We start from the raw sequence: 19,252 nt of genomic DNA on the forward strand, positions 1-19,252 counted from the left end.
TTTGGCAAGGTAGCATTTCTTCTGTATTATGCAGCAGGTTATGATGGAGAAATCAGCCATGTTGTTATATAGATTTCTTGTAAGATGGTGAGCAAGCTCGTTTCAAAAAGACTAAACCCGGGGACACTTGGGGATGATGTGTATGTGTGTGTGTGTTTGTGACACCCAAGCCTCTACAATGACCCCCTTCCTCCTCCCTAACAGACCTTCAGATGACCATCAATTTGCAGATGACCATCAATTTGTGGATGACAACTCCCTGTGTCCCAAAGTAGCTTCCATTTAGATACTTGTTTGGGCGCTGGGCGCCAAAGCTGATGACTGACAGCTGGGGTAACTTCTAAGGGGGGACAGATTTTACTGGGATTGGAAAGAAAGACTTTTTTCACTTTGTCAGACTGTCACTAGACTGTATGGTCTTCTAATGGTTTAAAATGTGTCTGCCTTGTCTCTGCTGTGAGAATTTGCCCCCTTGTAACTCCCTTAGTGTGTCCAGCACAATGCTTGACTTGTAGTAGATGTCAATTTGAGGAAAGAAGTAAATTGAATGGAACATTTGACACTTTGTTTCATTAAATTTGCAAGGATCTGAAGAAAATTTTGATAAATGCAATTGTCAGAGAGCCAGTTCAGATTCCAAGCCATCATGGTTTGTAATATAATAAGTAATATTTATAACATATTTTTAATATCATCACTGTTATCATTGTCATCATTTATTAAGAGCATACAATGTTCTAGGCACAGTAATGAGTGATTTACACATATAATCTCCCTTTATCTTCATAACAACTCAGCAAATAGGACATGATTATCTCATCCTATAAATGAGGAAACTGAGGCTCAAAGAATTAAATAACTTTAGATTCTAGTGACTAAAGTTGGGTCAGATCCAGATTGGTTGATGAGTTTTTGGCCATGAGCTGAGACCTGGAAAGTAAACAGAGCTGATATCATAGCCAGCTCACTCACTGGGGTCAAGCAAGGGACTAGGGAGCCCAGAACTATGATTGTGACTCTTCATGTTTGTGTTGCATCAAGACAAACTCTATTTTGGCTTCTAACCACATCCCTAAGCTGGGCCAGCTGGATTTGAAATTGTGCAATTGGTCACAGGCAAAGGAGTGTGGGTGGCTTGGGGAAAATTCATCATTAGGCTTGAAGCTACATTTCAGAGCACATGGTCTTCTAATGGGGAGCTGGGAAAACATTTCTTCACATGACTGATGATAGTGCATGGTTGCCAGGGTCTAGGAGGGATGTACTAGGAATGTCAGCCATGGTTCCAGTCTTTGAGTGATGGGGGATTTACTGGATAAGGCAGAATGCCTATCCACCCCAGGTAGGACATGGGAACGTAGATATGGGCTAAACGAGTGAGCACACATACACCCTTTTCTAGCTCTGTATGCAGATGTGAGTCATGGATGTGATGTGGCCAGAGAGTCTTTCCCTTTCTACACAGTATAATTATTTATCACTCACTCTCAGAGCCCTAAGACCCTTCCTTTAAAAACCATTAGAAAGTTCTGTGTTAGAGAAAAAGAGCATTGGATTTGAAATAAGAAGATCATGGCTTGAGTCTTTTGTGGCCACTCACCAGCTAAAAAAAACTGAGTCTTTAATTCTTGAGATAGAATTTTGGGATCATCTTTGCCTTGCACCCCACTCCAGTACTCTTGCCTGGAAAATCCCATGGATGGAGGAGCCTAGTGGGCTGCAGTCCATGGGGTCGCTAAAAGGCGGACACGACTGAGCGATTTCACTTTCACTTTTCACTTTCATGCACTGGAGAAGGAAATGGCAACCCACTCCAGTGTTCTTGCCTGGAGAATCCCAGGGACGGGGGAGCCTGGTGGGCTGCCGTCTCTGGGGTCGCACAGAGTTGGACACGACTGAAGCGACTTAGTAGTAGCAGTAGCAGTTGCCTTCCTGAACTTATTTGATTGTTGAGAAGATCAAATTACATACAACACATCTGTAAACACTGAAGTGCTTCACACATTTTCAAAAAGTATATGAATAATGGACACTGTGACATATCATAAAATCCAAGGAAAGAAAGAAATATATAACTAACCAAGACTGTTGCTGGACATTTCTGTGTCTAAGATTCCATGAGACATTGGGTAAAATAACTAGAAATGTATATGACATTGCTCTCACCATTAGGTAGCTTATACTATTTTAGAGAAGGTAAAACTAGCAAGTTTAATTGGTTTACTGGACAAGCTGGAGTGAGCAGGGTGTAAGAAAGAATCAAATTAATTTTCTCCCACCACTGGCTTTCTCCAACTTTGATGAGAGCTCAGAGCCCTTAATTTTCCAGATCATTTTTTTTTTTAACTAAGTCACTAGATATCAACAAACAGTTTCATTTTCAGGAGTTAGAATATTAGATTAAAAGTAGTGAAAATCTCCGTTCCACTAGAGCTTGGGGAGAAGTTGGGGGACGTAATCTTCTCTGTGTCTTTTCCTCATTCCACTCTCCTGACAGAATCCATTTCTGCACTCCCTGACCCCCTAGTCTGGCTGCAATGAGGAAAGAAAATTTGAGGAAAAGAACGTAACTTGCAGTAGACGTTCCTCCCTTCAACCACACTGGACCCTTTCTGTGTCAGGTGAACAAACACTGGCTCTTTCTCTCCAGGGCATTGCTGTGAGTTCTTTCATCTCTTCTGAAGTCTAACTCTGACTTGCTTCTAGGCACCATGATGCTTCCTCTATCTGAACAACTTTGACTCTCCCTGCTGGTGGCAAAGCTCATGTCAAATCTTTCTGCATGGCGTCCTCATCCTGGCAGACAAAGTTCTTGAGCAGGGACCCATCAAAAGGGCTCATGCTGAGCCCTCTCCTGCAGAATCCACTGGCCTTTCCCTTCTAACCCACAGGAAGCCCCTAGAAGCCAGCACACTCCCCACTCCTTCCTCAGCCATCACAGGCTGCTGCAGTTTTCAGACATCGTGAGAAGGGAATCAGGTGCCGGGCTCTGAGTTGTCCAAAATCCAGGGGATACAAATCAAGCTGGCAGCTTTCTGGAAGTCTCTGACCTAGTAGAATATGGGGTGATGAGGGGCAGAAGTCATAGATTCCCTGAAGCTTTCTCTACGGAAATCCTTTCTCCCAGCCTTTTCTCTCATAAAGCCCCCTCCTATATGGTAGAGGAAGGAACCCTGGGCTACCGACAGTAGAATTAGTGTTTCACCACTATTTTGTTTCCTAGAGCTGCCATAGCAAGGTACTACTGGTGGCCTAAAATCGCGGAAATCGAGTCTCTAACAGTTCTGAAGAGCAGAAGTCTGAAATCACGGTGTCAGCAAAGTTTGTTCCTTCTGGATGCTCTGAGGGATAGTCTGTCCCAGACCTCTCTCCTGGCTTCTGGTGGTTTCCAGCATTCCTTGACATTCCAATTTCTGCTTCTGTCTTCACATGGCCTTCTTCTCTCTTTGCTTGTCTCTGTGTTTCATCTCCTCTCCTTGTAAGAATACCAGTCAATGGATGTAGGGCCCCGCATGGTAAAGAAGCTGCCTGCAATGCAGGAGACCCAGGTTCAATCCCTGGGTTGGGAAGATCCCCTGAAGAAGGAATGGCTACTCACTCCAGTGTTCTTGTCTGGAGAATTCCATGGACAGAGGAGCCTGGTGGGCTATAGCATATAGGGTTGCAAAGATTCAGACACACCTGAGCAACTAACGCTTCAATCTGGTATGGCCTCTTCCTAACTAGACTACATCTTCAAAGAACTTATTCCAAATAAAGTTACATCCACAGATACCTGGGATTAGGGCTTCAACTTATCCTTTTGGAGGATAAGGATCCAAACCCACAATAGCCACCTTCCTAGAAACTACTGCATAGACATTCAAGCATCCCTCTTTAGAGTATATGGAACCTAACTCCCTTTGTTCCCAAACTTGGGGCCTTAGTGAAGTAAGACCTAAAATAAAATCTCCTGTAATACCTCCTGTAATATCCTCTTAAATAGATATAAAACCATTTTAAGATAACATAAAAAACTCCAACAAGCAGAAGAAAGTTGCTCTTTCCTCCCTCAGTCAGATTCTAAGGGTGGTGAGGTAACTTTTTCTTTCAGTTTTCACCTAAAATTTTAAAAACTTAATTAATATTTCAAATATACACAAAAATAGAATAATATATTCCCATACCATCACTTACCTTGAACAGTTGTCCACTTTCTGGCATTCTCTCTTCATTTATTTCCTCCCAACCACCAAAAACACAAAAGCAAACAACGTCCTATTTTTCTGGAATATTTTAAAGCAGATACTATATTCTGCATCTTTTAACTATGAAGTGATCTCTTCTGGTCATCAGAGATCAGACCATATTCAGACCTTCCTCTGTACAGACAGTGGATGGTGTTAATGGTGATGTGTACCATCTCTCTTCATGGAGGGCAGCTCGGTGAGTCTGAAGAAGTTGGCTACTTGTAGAAGCTAAAATCCTTGCACCTTGGAAATCCTAAGTCTATTCTCTCCTCTTTTCTAAAACTTCTCTGAAGTGAAGGACAACAGTGACGTTCCACTATCTGATGTGGTGCAGTTACTTTGTTCTCATCCTGCTAGGCTTCTCCTTGGAAATCTACCCCATGTTTCAAATATATAAGTGTCCAATCAAGACCTGGATGGATGCTGAAGAAAGTTCTCTCAAGGGGCTTTCAAGATATCAAAAAGGAGGAAATCAGACAAGTATATAACTCAAAGAGAACAAAAAGCCCAACAAAGTATTAAAAATTTGCTACACTGAGCCAAAGACGTCACCCAGCTTGACAACCACTATATGCTGATCTGCAGAGAAGTTTCTGGAATTGTGACTTCTACAATAAATCCACAGCTTAAACTGGAATAAAAGTACTGGCAGCAATTTGGCTGACATGCTTTTAAATGAGGAGAATAACATGAAGGGTCAGGTGTAGGGACATGCACGGGGTGAATTTCCCAGTCCTGTTTCTCAAGACCCAGGCCACCTTGGGGAGCAAATGCAGCCATTCAAATCCTGACTGTAGATGTTCCATTTCAGAGTTCTTTCCTCAAGAATTCATAAAAATGCAGCTGGGGTGAATGGGCTGCAGCCTCCTGCGCTACACAGGGTCTGGCAATTTATCATTCAGCAATGCTTTTCTCCAACTCAATTCAGTTTTTCTCTCTTTGTTAATAATAGAGTGTTTAGGGCAGTTTGTGGTTTCAGGTTATCTTCTTCCCCAGGCAAATTATACTCCCAAATGTATCAATATCTTCTGGGGAATCATATTCATTGACAGAGGAAATTATTTGCCTTCTCAGAGGATCAAGCGAAGTGGTCTGGAACTAAGAGATGAAAATATTTAGATAGAGAGGGAAAAAAATCCTTATTTGTCATAGTGACTGCATCCTGCTACAGACGCAGTAACTGAACCTCTCTAAGAGGAAATATATTGGAGTCTCTGCAGTAGGAAAGAGGTAGTTGGGAATGAGGTCCAATGCAGGGAGGGACTATCTGAAATGCATTTTTAAGACACTTTCTTAAAGTCCAATGCATACTGTAATACCATTTATTTTGTATTGACAGTGTAATTCATATCCTATAATACATATAGGAAATAATGGAGGATCTGTCCCAGCACTGGTCTTGTGAAAAATCGTGGAGTCAGTAAATCACAAACACTTAAGCCATGAATCTATGGAAGATGCACAAGGAGCTCCACACCAAGCTAGGGACAATGGGAAGTTCAAAGGGGAATAAATTCCTGTTTTGCTTCTAAATGTGCTTATGGGACCTGAACCCCATTAAAATGCACCCCATTAAAAAAGAAAAAAAAAGAGTAATGCTTGATTGATTGTGCTTTTTCTGGGCAACAGGATCTTGACTCCATTCATCAATTTACTAAGTGTTTCCTGGGTACCAGGCACTGAGCTTCACACTAGGATACCCAGCACTGACAGCTATTCATAACAACATTTGAAATGGTTCTTTAACTTGATAAAAGTGACTGTTGAGATTGACTGAGCCCAATTTTAAATTAAGAACTATATATAGTTTATTGCAGCTAGTGGTATGTGATGCTCTACAAAGATATATAACAAGTTCTTCAATTACTCTGTTTCTTCTTACAAAAACTAATTAAGATCAAGAGAATAGTTCCATTATTTATGTATTTATTTTTTGCATCCTCTTCCCTTTCTTCTGTCACTTGAGGCCTGGTCAATGCTGAATTGTGTGCTTCAGGATTTGTATGTAATCAGTGATACAACAGAAGAGCTAATATGAAAATCAAATCATAGTCATTGCCCTTTATTATTAATGTAAGTCTGCATATTAGGAACCTCCAAAACAATTGCATTTTACTTTGCCTGTTGGATGAGAATTTGTTGTTGTTGTTGTTAATCCTTTACTTAAGCCATTTTAAGTTCTAGCCCCTAGAACTAGGGCACAGAGTGAGTATTTGGGGTGTGGCATGTAGTAGCCGGGCTTCTCAGGTGGCGCTAGTGGTAAAGAACCTTGCCAATGTGGGATACTTAAGACATGCAGGTTCAATCCCTGGGTCAGGAACATCCCCTGGAGGAGGGCATGACAACCCACTCCAGTATTCTTGCCTGGAGAATCCCATGGACAGAGGAGCCTGGCCAGCTACAGTCCATAGGGTCGCAAAGAGTCGGACACTACTGAAGCAACTTAGCATGCACACACCCATGTAGTAGCCCCATTTTCTGTGTCCTTGAGGATTTTCTCCATTATCACTCATTATTTTTTAACTTCTTGAAATTTCTTTTACCATAGGGGCAGGTATCAAATTCCTATTACACCAACTAAAGAATAAGAAATAAAGTATTTAAGCGTTTTGGTCACAATATCACATAAATGTACTTACCTCTGTGTATCTATCTTGGTCCTTTAGGATGTTCATTTTCGATGACCTCTCATATCTTTTATCTGTAAAGTAAATTAAAAAAATGAATACCTCCACCTCAAGAGGTCACTGTGAGGAGTAGTAAAGTTAATACCTGTGGAATGCTGACTGCATGCCTGTGGCAGAGTTGGTCTTTGGTAAATGGGGAGATCTGCATACCATGAACCAGGTGTTTCTCCGCTGCATTCTGAGGGGTCTGCTCCAAGAACCCTGCACCCTGCCCTCCCCTTCCCTCTGCCTCTCTCTCTTCCCACGCAGGGCTCGCCTCCTGTCTTCACATTCTAGTGCTCCCATAGAACTACATAGCTTTTATTCATCCATTTATTTGTTTACTTACTTACAAGCTTTATTGATATATGCTTGATATCAAATAGATGACATTTATTGGAAGTATACAGTTTGATAAGGTTTGACATGTACGTATACCCTGGAAACTGCCACCACAATCAAGATGCAAATCCACCCATCACCCCCAAATTTATCTTATGCCCCTTTATAATCACTCCTTCCCCTCTCCTCCGATCCAGGCAACCACTGATTTGCTTTCATCACTGTGGATTAATTTGCATTCTAAAGAGTTTTACGTAATGAAATTATACCATGTGGATCCTTTTCCTTTTTTTTTTTTTTTTTTTTTTTGGTTGGTTGGCTTATTTTTGTATAACTTCTTCACTCAGCACAATTATTTTGAGATTCATCCACATTGTCATATGTATAAATTAGATGTCCTTCTGAGGATAACATATTGAAGATAGATTCATTAATTACAGTAAAGGAAGGAGGCATAAAAATGATTCTATTCGAACTTAAATATATAAGAACTTAAAACCTCTTGTATTCTGAGTATAAGCATCAGCATTGCCCAACTGGTATCATTTATTTAAGCCAGGAGAATGGATGTCAGGAAAGATGACCCTCAGCAATCAAGAAAGGATCAAATTATTGTTTGGATTCCTGATTGAAGAAGACGTGGAAATACAGAATATACTTTGCAGAAATTTCTTCCAAAAGTAACTAGAATTATTTTGAATTTTGAAGTCTAAAGCAGTCATCCTGAACTATCTGGAAAATTTGCCTCACAAGAATCCTCCCAGGGTTCTAACCAGCCATGGTTATACTGTGGGTCTTCTTCTTCCAGCCAGGAGAGGAAAAGTCTCTCCCTGACTGACTGAATAAATGGCTCCTTTCAGAGGAAGGTGCTAAACTCTCCTGGATCCCTGGCCAGAACAGGTAGATGAAGCTGTGGGCTTCCACAGCATCTTTGCAAGCTTAATGGGGCGATAACGAGGAGAAAATGGCTTAATCTGTGTTTTGGCCTCCTTCTTGCCAAGCTGATTGGAATGAGAGAGGCTGTAACTTTGGAAAACCTAGTTGTAAAATCATTTTTTTAGCATGGCTGTTTTTGGCAAGGATGGAGAGACCCTAAAGGAGTAAATGCCTGCCAGTTTCAGCTTTGAAAATGGACCAATTAATTAGAAACGTGAGGGTAGCATAATGGATACAACATATACCACCTGGACAGCCTGTTTTTGTGTTGTGCGGAAAACAAATTTAAAAGAAGTGAACCCTAAAGAAAACAAAAAGGTGTTTGCACTATAAAAATTTCCTCTGGGCAGTAGCATAACTGAATATGAAGGTGAGGAAGAGACCCCTGAAAAATAGAACTTTCAGGAGGAAACAGCAGGGAACCTGTATTAACAGTGGTTTTCCTTAGCTAATAATTCTGCATCGGGGAAAGGGTGAGGCCAGATGAGCTCTCAGGGCCCTTTCTCACTCTGAGGTTTGAAGATGCTGATATTTCTAGTGCAATATTCCCAACCTATAAATCGACTGCTCTCAGAAGGTATGCCTTATAATGTCTCTTTTATTTCATCAGTTCTCCCCCTGGATTTTTACTCCATCTCTCTGTTACCTCTGTGCCAACAGAGCAAAAAGAATGCATTCATAGATCCCTGAGTAACATCTGGAGGATGTGCGTTGGCCTCCAGCCCTGGACAGATGTTCTGGGACTGTTCCATTGGCCCCATATTTCACAAGGAAATGCAACAATAACCACCTATGATGGTTTCCAGTTTCCCCACCACCAAAGCTAAACCCAGAGCCTGGAATTCAGAGTCTCTCATCAGCTGGCCTCCACCTTGCCTCACTGTCCAAATACAGGAGGCTCAAGGCTTGCTGGTTTAGGTCCCTAAATAAGTCTACTGACCAGCAAGAATTTACTGAGCCTATAATATGTACTTACCTTTGGTTCAGGCATTAAAGGGACTCCAGGGGAAGGAGGGATACATCTCCATGCCCAGGTCATTTGTAGTCCAGTTTTTTAGATGTATGCATACAAAAACAGAGAAATAAATAATAGTAATAAGCCATTTTACTAAGTTGTATGTGTCCAATTCTAAGTGGTATAAGAGTTCAGAAAAGATTCTGAAAGAACCGAAATAGTCAAGAAACTATGAGGGGTCATGAGGGGCACTTGAACTGAGCATTAAAGGATGGGAATGAATTGGAATGAGGGTTTGGGAGAAGGGGCAATCTAGTGGGGGAAAACAGCATGCATCTGGACAGAGCACTTTTTACAAACTGACCCAAGCCAATTATTAAGTTAATTTGGGTATATACTGCTGCTGCTGCTGCTGCTGCTGCTAAGTCACTTCAGTCGTGTCCGACTCTGTGCGACCCCATAGACGGCAGCCCACCAGGCTCACCTGTCCCCGGGATTCTCCAGGTGAGAACACTGGAGTGGGTTGCCATTTCCTTCTCCAATGCATGAAAGTGAAAAGTGAAAGTGAAGTCGCTCAGTTGTGTCTGACTCTTAGCGACCTCATGGACTGCAGCCTTCCAGGCTCCTCCGCCCATGGGATTTTCCAGGCAAGGGTACTGGGTTGCCATTGCCTTCTCCTGGGTATATACTGGTAGTCTCCAAAGTCAGAAATGAGAGAGTGTTCTATTTCCCTACTAACGTGCTTGCAGGTCATAATTCACAGGGTAGTCATAGTCTTCTGTGGAGCGCTCAATTCTGTCAGGCACACACTAGCAGGCAGGTATGAAAACAAGCATATAACTGTGCTGTAAGCATCATGGGTCCTGTCCCTCTAATCGTGTATGAAAACATGTACTGAAACAAATGCAGCGGTACTCTGGTCGTAGGATCCCGATAACTTTCCAGTCTGATAAACAAAAACACAAGGCCCACTTGAATTCCAAATCCTGGGGACACCATTCCAAAGTGAAAAGAAAATTGTTCTTGCTAGATTATTGTGCAAGGGCAGGACTACCTGTAAAACAGTGCAAAAAAATTCCCACATTTATAGTTGTCAATGAAAACAGTGGTTTCTCACATTATTATTCTAATTAACACATCCACTGGTCATAACCGAAAATAAAGTAAGCTAAAGACCTGCCCTAGGTGACCCTGGAGCTATGATTGCGGATCAGTCTTTCAGATGCTAACTCGCTGCCTCTGGAGTGTGCATTACTGATTAAGGAAATGCAAATGTTACAATCTCCTCTAGGGCATAGATTAAAATTAACACCCACTTACCCCATATGTTTTCTATGCTAATAAATTTTGAAGTAAATTACAGATAATTTAAATAGATGGAAAAGAATATGGCATGGATTGTGGACAGGGAAGGATTATCAGCTGACCAATAGATGTTGAGGAAAAAGGGAGAAAGCAAGTTGTATAGGAAGGTTTTTGGCAGATTGGTGAATCATTGCATTGCAGGTTGAGTAGGTTTGATGGGATAGCCTATGGATAGGGTGACCATATCATTTATTGTCCAAAGAGGGGGCCCTTTGGAGAGTAAAAAGGGACACTGTTAATGATAATGCTAGGACAAGAGAGGTAAACTGTCCTAGGCACACCGAGGCATAAGGCCGACTCAGCTACGGTCATTGAATTAAAGCGTGAAGGAGACAGGGTAAACGCTGCCTTGGGTGAAGACTCATCTGTCAGACACCTCTGCTTTGGCTCACCTGAGCACAGCAGAGTTTCCTTGGAGTGACTTGGGAGGGGAGAGGGGCTACCTGGGAAAGGACTCCCCCTGCCTATACTTGGTCAATCATCTCAGATTTATTTATCTTCAGCTAATGTTGTGCCCTACTTTCTCAGAGCAGCATTTCAGGAACATGTTCTATTTCTTCGATTTTTTTTTATTTGTCCAGAGCAATTAAACAGTAGTAAGGAAACTACCTCCCTCACTATTTTTCTTATCTGACCTTGGGCAGTTACGTCTTGGCCCTGAGACTCAGATTAGCAGGTATTTTTTGAGAAACTACTCTGTGCTGGTGAAGGGCTTTTCCACGTGCTATCTGAAGTCCTAGCTGCTCTCAGAAGTGTGTGGGAGAGAACAGGACCTGTTTCATCCATAAATGAAGGTACAAGTATCTACTCTATTTTTATCCCAGAGTTTGTAAAGGTAAAATGAGGTAAGAATTCCCTGAAAGTCAGAGAACTGGCTATCCTGGTTATGAGGATAGACTATTTTCACCAAAGTTCAAATGAGAGTCCTCAAGATTCAGCTTAGAATGACTGATGAAAGTACTACCAAAGGAGGTAATTCAAGGTATTTGCGAGCTCTAGGTCTTAAAGCAACTAGGTAGTAAAAATCAGAATACAATTTTCTTCATCTTTTGGAGGGACAGATTCTGAACTGAAAGCGTCCTTCCTCGGTGATAACTGGTAGAGTGATGATACACAAGCAGCAACCACAAACACTATATTGTTTGAAGGCTGTTCTGTGGTGCAGGGCTTCCAGTAAAGAATCCTCCTGCAATGCCAGAGATCCTGGTTCGATTCCTGGGTCAGGAAGATCCACTGGAGAAGGGATAGGCTGCCCACTCCAGTATTCTTGAGCTTCTAGTCTCTGGTGCAGGGTAAAGCACACTGGTGTGGGAGTCAGAAACCATAGGCTCTTGCCCAGGCTCTGGCCCTTCATGCACTCCACATTGAGAAAATCATAGCGTGGATCTGGGTAATGCCAACCCTCACAGCATAGGGTTCTAGGGAGTGGTCTATGCTGTGAACACACACAGTCAATACAGGACTAAATCTTAGGCAGGATAGTCCCACAACCTTGGATGTGGATGCTAGAGAGCATGAGGATAGCTGTTCAAAGTCATCCTCCCTGTCTTCAGCCCAGAGCTCCCCCGAGACAGAGCCCCTAGGTATGGTTATTTCTTAAATAGACAACTGACCAAGACTACCATTTTTTTTCAACATAGAGCCTCAGTCAACTCTCACATTTACTCAATCTCTGAACATCGATTCATGTACATCTACCACTTCCCAGGCACTGTTCGGGACTGAGAGTCAGATGGAAAACAAAGAGCATCCAGTAGTCTTCGTATAGTTTACAATCCAGTGAAGGATAAAACACAGTTGATCCTCATTATTCGCTGATTCCATACTTGCAAATTTGCCTACTTGCTAAAATGTATTTGTTAAACCAAAATCAATACATGTGACACTTTTGAACAGCCTTGTACAGAGCAGTGAAAAATTCAAGTCTCCCGACATGCACTTTCCCACTGAGTGTGAATAAGATGATGCACTGCCTTCTTGTTTTAGCTCTCGTATCATAAAGTGTCTCGTCATTTCTTTGATGTTTCATTTTTTTTTTTGCCCCTTTGTGCTTTTTATTGGTGAACTTGCTGTTTTAAATGGCCTCAATCATTGTGCTGAGGGTGATTCCCTCGTAGTTCAGTCAGTAAAGAATCTGCTTGCAGTGCAGGAGACCCAGGTTCAATTCCTGAAAGGTCCCCTGGAGAAAGAAATGGCAACCCACTCCAGTATTTTTGCCTGGAGAATCTCATGGACAGAGGAGCCTGGCAGGCTACAGTCCATGGGGTCACGAGAGTCAGACGTGACTTTGCGTCTAAACCACCAACCACCATAGAGCTGAAGTTCTGTCTAGAGTTCCAAGGTGCAGGAAGGCTGTCATGTACCTCATGGAGAAAATACGTGCACCACAGAAGTCCCATTTCGGCCAGAGTTATGGTGCTGAGTTCTATATTGATCGGTCTTGAGTTCTATATTAATTAATCAACAATATATATTAAGTAAGCTTTCTTTAAACAGAAACATATATAAAATAAGATTACGTATCTATTTGTTGTGCAAAATCTTGTGATTGGAGCACAGAAACCTAAGCCTGTATTCTCCCTAGAAGCAGCAGTTCAGTATACACTAATTCAGTGCTCATGGAAACCTTTTAGGACAAAACCATTGCAAATAACAAGAACTGACTCTTCCCCAAAGTACTGAAAAAGAAGGAAAAAACGAATGCAATGGTGAAGAGGTGCTGGTGCTGTGGGTTTAGGGTGAACCAGGTGACACTTTGCCAGACAAAGAGGGAGTTAAGTTGAGATCTGAAAAATAAGAAGGAGGAAACCAGAAGAAGAGTGTTCTGAGTTATAGACACGTGGGGGAGACTGCCTTGAAAGGATAGAGAAATAGCTGGTCTCATGTTGGGGTGGAGGGTAAAGGAAAGTGTGGTTAAAAATCAAGCTCAGAGAAATAAATGAAAGTCAGCTCATGCTCAACTCTGTAGAGTTTTAATTTGAGAGCAAAGGGACATGATAAGATTTCCATCCTGAGATCACTTTGGCTGAAACATGGCGGATACTTCTGAGAGCAGAGTGAATGGGAGGAACCCAAGAGAAGATTACTGCTAATGTTCTATAGAAGATGGGGGCTTCCTGGTGGCTCAGCTGGTAAAGAATCTGCCTGCAATGCAGGAGACCTGGGTTTGATCCCTGGGTTGGGAAGATCCCCTGGAGAAGGGAACGGCTACCCACTCCAGTATCCTGGCCTGGAGAATTCCATGGACTGTATGGTCCGTGGTGTCACAAAAAGTCGGACGCGACTGAGTGACTTTCGCTTATAGGAGACAGTGCTTGTTTGCACCGGAGTGCTACTGATTAAGACGGAGAGAAGCAATTCTTTGTGACATACTTAGGAGGCAAACTGGACTGGGCTTGGCTAGAACAGAATACAGAAAAGACTGTCAAGAATTGATCCCAACTGCAAAGAGCTTCCCATGACAATACATTCCAGTGAGTGGTGATTCTCTGATGACCAAGCTTTGTCCTTGAGAGAAGTATAGAACTTCTGGACCTACTTCTCGATATTGACCTAGTTCTAGAGCAGGAACCCCTCCATCTACCAAACTTTGTATGGAACCAAAGGCCATTAAATCATCCTATAATCAGTCTTTTTTCAAGCCCTGGCTCACAAGTCCTTCAGCATTCCCCCTGATCTCTGAAACCCTGATGGGTTACCAATTCTGGCAGTAGCTGGAGGCCAGAAAGTTGGACAGAGAAGGTCTGGGCAGCACGGGTAGTGAGCCCAGTGGTGGGGCAACGTTGCCACGCCAATGTGAAAGAGCCCTACTGGGTATTCTCCTTCAGTGCTGCTGAGAACCTTTGTCTTTGGTTCTTTTTGCTTTTTCTCATAAATGAATCTCTGACCCAACTCCAAGGGAAGCCTCCTGAAGCTACCTTCCTGTATCAGCACCTCTCTCCCTGCTTTGACATCACATTTGAAATGAGACTCACAGAGGAGATGGGTCTTTTTCATTTGGGTTACATTCTGCCTGTCAGTATATTGGTCCAAAGGGCCATCAATAATGCCAGGGACTAGGGGGGTGTGATGGTGGTTCCCTTACTGATTGGAACACTCCGTGGCTCTTCCCATTCCTCCTGTGTCACCTGACTCCTTCTGTCTTTGGTGACCCCCACTCTGCTGCAGTGACGCATGGAGTGTTTGCAGCACAGAGCAGAACACGATTCAGCATCTCTTCTATCCAATTAAAATGTTTTACTATCTTTCCTTTTTATCTTGCCTTTGTAATTGGATTCCCAGTTTCTCAATTTTCATGGCAGCAAAGGGAGGGGGGAAATGATAGCAAGTATCTGATAAAACTAAAATGCTATGATTTAATTTCTGCTGGAAGGATTCTCTCACTCCTTTATGAGGCCTTTGAAAGGGTTCCGAGTCCCTGACCTGGTCAGACTGTGGCCCTGAGATTCCTTCTGGGTATTCAAAGGGTCTCTCAAATTCCAGGTACCCTGAGGTCAGAAAAATCTAAAATCACTGTCTGTACAAACTGCAGGGAGGATCCAGAAAGGACAATTTGTGAGGTGATGACAGACTTGGGTTTGTGTGACGTAACATCTAATTACACAGGACCTCAGGCATCCTGAAACTGTAGTCCCCAAGGTGGGGTAGGAGTGACTTATAAGGGTGTCTTCTACTAAGAAAGCAAAGGTTCATGATGGGATTTGTGCAAGAAAGGCTACAGTTTGCTGGCCCAGTATGTTTTTTCTCATAGATACAGAGAACAAACTGATGGTTGTCAGGGAGGTGGGATATGTGAAGATGGGGAAAATAGGTGAGGAAGATTAAGAGATACAAACTTCCAGTTACAAAATAAATAAGTCATGAGATGTAGTATACAGCATAGGGAATATAGTCAATAACACTGTAATGTACAATGTACTTTGTATAGTGACAGATGGTAGCTAGGCTTGTTGTGATCATTACTATGTGGCACACCTGAAATTAACACAAATATTGTAAGTCAATTATACTTCAATTTTAAAATTTTAAAATAAACAAAACTTTTTCACACACTCATTTATATATCACCTAGACTTAGAAATACAATATTACATATATAGCTGAAGACTCTTGTCATCCCCTCTCAATTCTATTCCACTCCTATCCTTCAAAGAAGTATCTTTTTTTTCATTGGAGTATAGTAGGCAATGGCACCCCACTCCAGTACTCCTGCTTCGAAAATCCCATGGACGGAGGAGCCTGTTAGGCTGCAATCCATGGGGTCGCACAGAGTCAGACACGACTGAAGTGACTTAGCATAGCATAGAATAGTTGCTTTACAATGTTGTATTAATTTCTGCTGTATAGCAAAGTGAATCAGCCACACATATACATAAATGCCCTCTTCCTTGGATTTCTTTCCCATTTAGGTCACCAAAGAACACTGAGTAGAGTCCCCCTGGGCTCTACAGTGACTTCTCATTAGATGTCTATTTTATATTTAGAAGTGTATATATGCCAGTTCCAGTCTCCCAATCCATCCCACCTTTCTTCCCCCCTCGGTGTCCATAAATTTGTTCTTTATATCTGTGTCTCATTTTTGCCAAGGAAATAAGTTCATCTGTATCATTTTCGTAGATTCCACATGTATGTGTTAATATGATCTTTGTTTTTCTCCTTCTGACTTATTTCACTCTGTGTGATGATCTCTAGGTCCATTTGCGTCTCTGCAAATGACTAAATTTCATTCCTTTTTATGGCTGAGTAATAGTCCATTGTATATATGTGCCACATCTTCTTTATCCGTCCCTCTGTTGATGGATAAATATCCCATGTAATGTAAATAGTGCTGCAATGAACATTCGGGTGCATGTATCTTTTTGAATTATGGTTGGTTTTCTCTGGGTATGTGCCTAGGAATTGAATTGCTGGATCATATGGTAGTTCTATTTTTAGTTTTTTTAAGGAACCTCCACATTGTTCTCCATAATGGCCTAGTATGTTTCATAAACTGTAATATCCCAGCGTTTTCCTTGGGATGAAAAGGGTCAATGTATGTGAAAGCTATCTATGTATTTCTTTAATCAAAATTTGTCACTATCTTTGATGTTATTATTATTCCCTATAGAATTTGGCAGAGTGTCCTACACATAGTCTTTAATAAATAAATATATGTTGATCAATCATTAAAATAGGTATTACTTAGCTCACATGCACTCCAACAACTCTCTGACACCAAATTGGTGTTCAACAACTCAATTTAATTCAGATACTAACTTCCTAGAGTTATCATGGACCCAAGCAGTTGAGGGCTCAGTCTCACAAGACTGCCCCTACTTCAGACACCAGCCACAAGTCCTGGGTGTCTCCAAGCACTTCTGGTTACAAATCTGGGACTTCCCACAATCCTCTCAGGCTTTGATAATTCACTAGAACAACTTGCAAAACTCAGAAAACTTCTATGTTTACAATTACCAGTTTATTATAAAGGATACAAACATCCAGATGAAGAGCTTCATCGGGTGAGGTCTAGAAGAGTCCCAACAAGCAGATATTTTGGATATGAGGGGAAAGTCAAATCCTAGAAATGATGTCAAAAGAATGGGGCCAGTAAGAAGTTCTCCTCTGTGAAAACCCAGAGATATTGAGAAATAGAGAAAGTTATTTGGCCAGGAAGTGACAGCAATGAGACTAACTTCAAAGAACAAACTGCATCTACTCTGTGCTTCTTCCTACAAGGTTGAATTGGCTCTTGGCCTTTATTCATTCATTTAGAAATATGTTGTTGAGAATTTACTCTATAACAGAAATTCTGATATGCCAGAGAAGGGGAAATTAGAAAAGACAGAATCTCTGCACTCTAATGGTAATATTTCAGGCATCTGATGAACAGGCATTCAGGAGGGAGCCCTGGATCACGTCACATCATGTACATAATGCCCTCTGCTTCTCCACAAAGGCTCAACTCTGTTTCCTCTTTGTTATTACCCTGCTGTTCTCAGGCAGACTTCCCCAACCAATCATCTCTTCTAAACTTAGTCTCTGAGATTGATCCATATGAATCATCTTGCTCATTTATTTGCACTGTTCTATGTCATTTCATTGTAGGACTATTCCAGTTTATTTACTCAATCTCTTCTTAGACCTGTGAGTTAAACCTGTGAGTTATTTCCAGGCTTATACTATGTAATAATTCATATATATGCATCAATTTAATCTTGCGATGAGTGTCAATCTAGGGAAAATACAAGGAGAATTGTAAGAATATAAGAAACATGCATCTTCAATTTTACTAGGTAATGACAAGCTGTTCTCTAAATTGGGGGTGGGGGGTAACAATTTACATTCTCATTCTCAATACTTGAAAGTTTCCATTGATATGCCAGCACTTGGAATTGTCAGACTTAAAAACTCTTGCAAATACTATGTGAGAAACTTCATCTTGCTATAGTTTACTTTGCGCTTCTCTGATAATGAGTTGAATTGCTATTTACACATTTATTGTGAAGTGTATTTCCTCCAATCCCTTCATTCTTCTCTTTCTCTGAACTTAGTTCCCTCATTATAAAATAATGATATTGTACCAGATCAGTTCCAGCGTCACTTCTAGCTCAAACACCTCATGGCTGTGATTATTATCATGGTCACTACTATTACTCCTAAAACTTCAATTCTATACTCCTCCTCAGAAGTTCTGACTCTGAATTGTTTCAGCTGTAACAGAAGAATGTTAGACTCAACAAACTCGTTTTCAATATCAAAATGCTACAATTCTATAGCCAGTCTAGGAGATGGATAGGACAGAAGGTAACGATTTGCCACAATGTATAAAGAAGTTGAGGCCCAGAGAGGCTGAGGAGCTTGCAGAAAGTAAACTATGCTGTAGGAAGTAAGAAAGCCAAGGCGGATAGCCCAGGCTATAGAAATCAAACTGAAGCATCCATTTCCTGTATCTTTCAGTCTCCTGATTTCTTTGCTTTCAGGCCAGTTATGTAGCTAGTCACTAGTCACAGGATGCTTTTAGCCCCTTGCTTTGGCTTCAGCAGTAATTGACAGGAAGGCTTGTATATCAGAGGTTTTGTGTGGCATCAGGCTTCTGCTGACCTCTGTTGTTGACTCAATAGAAAGGGTTGGACTTAAGATGTAATCCATGCTAGACTGAGGTGCTTTATAGTGGGGTCTCACTATGTTCTGCCCAGTTTCTCTACACTCCGCTTGCTTTCTTCTCTTTAAAAGGTACTTCATGTTCCCTGTCCATTTGGACAAAGGACATATTTGGAAGGACTGTCAGTTCACAGGGAAGCTCCCCTTGATCAAAAACACATGATTCAGCCTGAGGAAGATATAAAATGGAGCAGAACCGCATAATGAGGAGTGCACACACAGGTTCCAAGACGGATCTGTTACTCTATGCTGTCATGTGAGAACTTTGCAGCATATTGGGATCATTGACCATGTTGCAGGGATAGAAACCAATTCTAGTGTTTTTAAAAGGCTGCTAACAATCCCCTTTTACCCTGTTCTGTGTCTGACTGGCTGGCCACATTCCAGCCTCCTCCTAGGGTGGATGGAAATATATCCTTAGGCCCCCTCGGCAATAGACTGACATGCTTGTTACGGAACACAGCAAAGGTCAAGGAGGGACAGACAGCAACAGTTGTCCATGGGTTGCACTGGGCATTTCAATGTTGATATGCTGTGCAGTGAATGCGGTAAGGATGGGGACAATGTACAAGCAAAACCTCTTTTAGTTACAGTGGTCTCTTCTCCTGGACATTTCC

General features: G+C 41.7%; 1 protein-coding gene across 1 annotated transcript in view; it reads left to right on the forward strand.

Annotated features, from left to right (window-relative positions):
* Positions 1–19,252, forward strand: part of SLC14A2 (solute carrier family 14 member 2) — a 506,674-nt gene that overhangs the window by 140,318 nt on the left and 347,104 nt on the right. The gene's annotated exons all lie outside the window — the stretch shown is intronic.

Source organism: Bos taurus, chromosome 24 (genome assembly GCF_002263795.3).
Source record: "Bos taurus isolate L1 Dominette 01449 registration number 42190680 breed Hereford chromosome 24, ARS-UCD2.0, whole genome shotgun sequence".
Taxonomy (NCBI): domain Eukaryota; kingdom Metazoa; phylum Chordata; class Mammalia; order Artiodactyla; family Bovidae; genus Bos; species Bos taurus.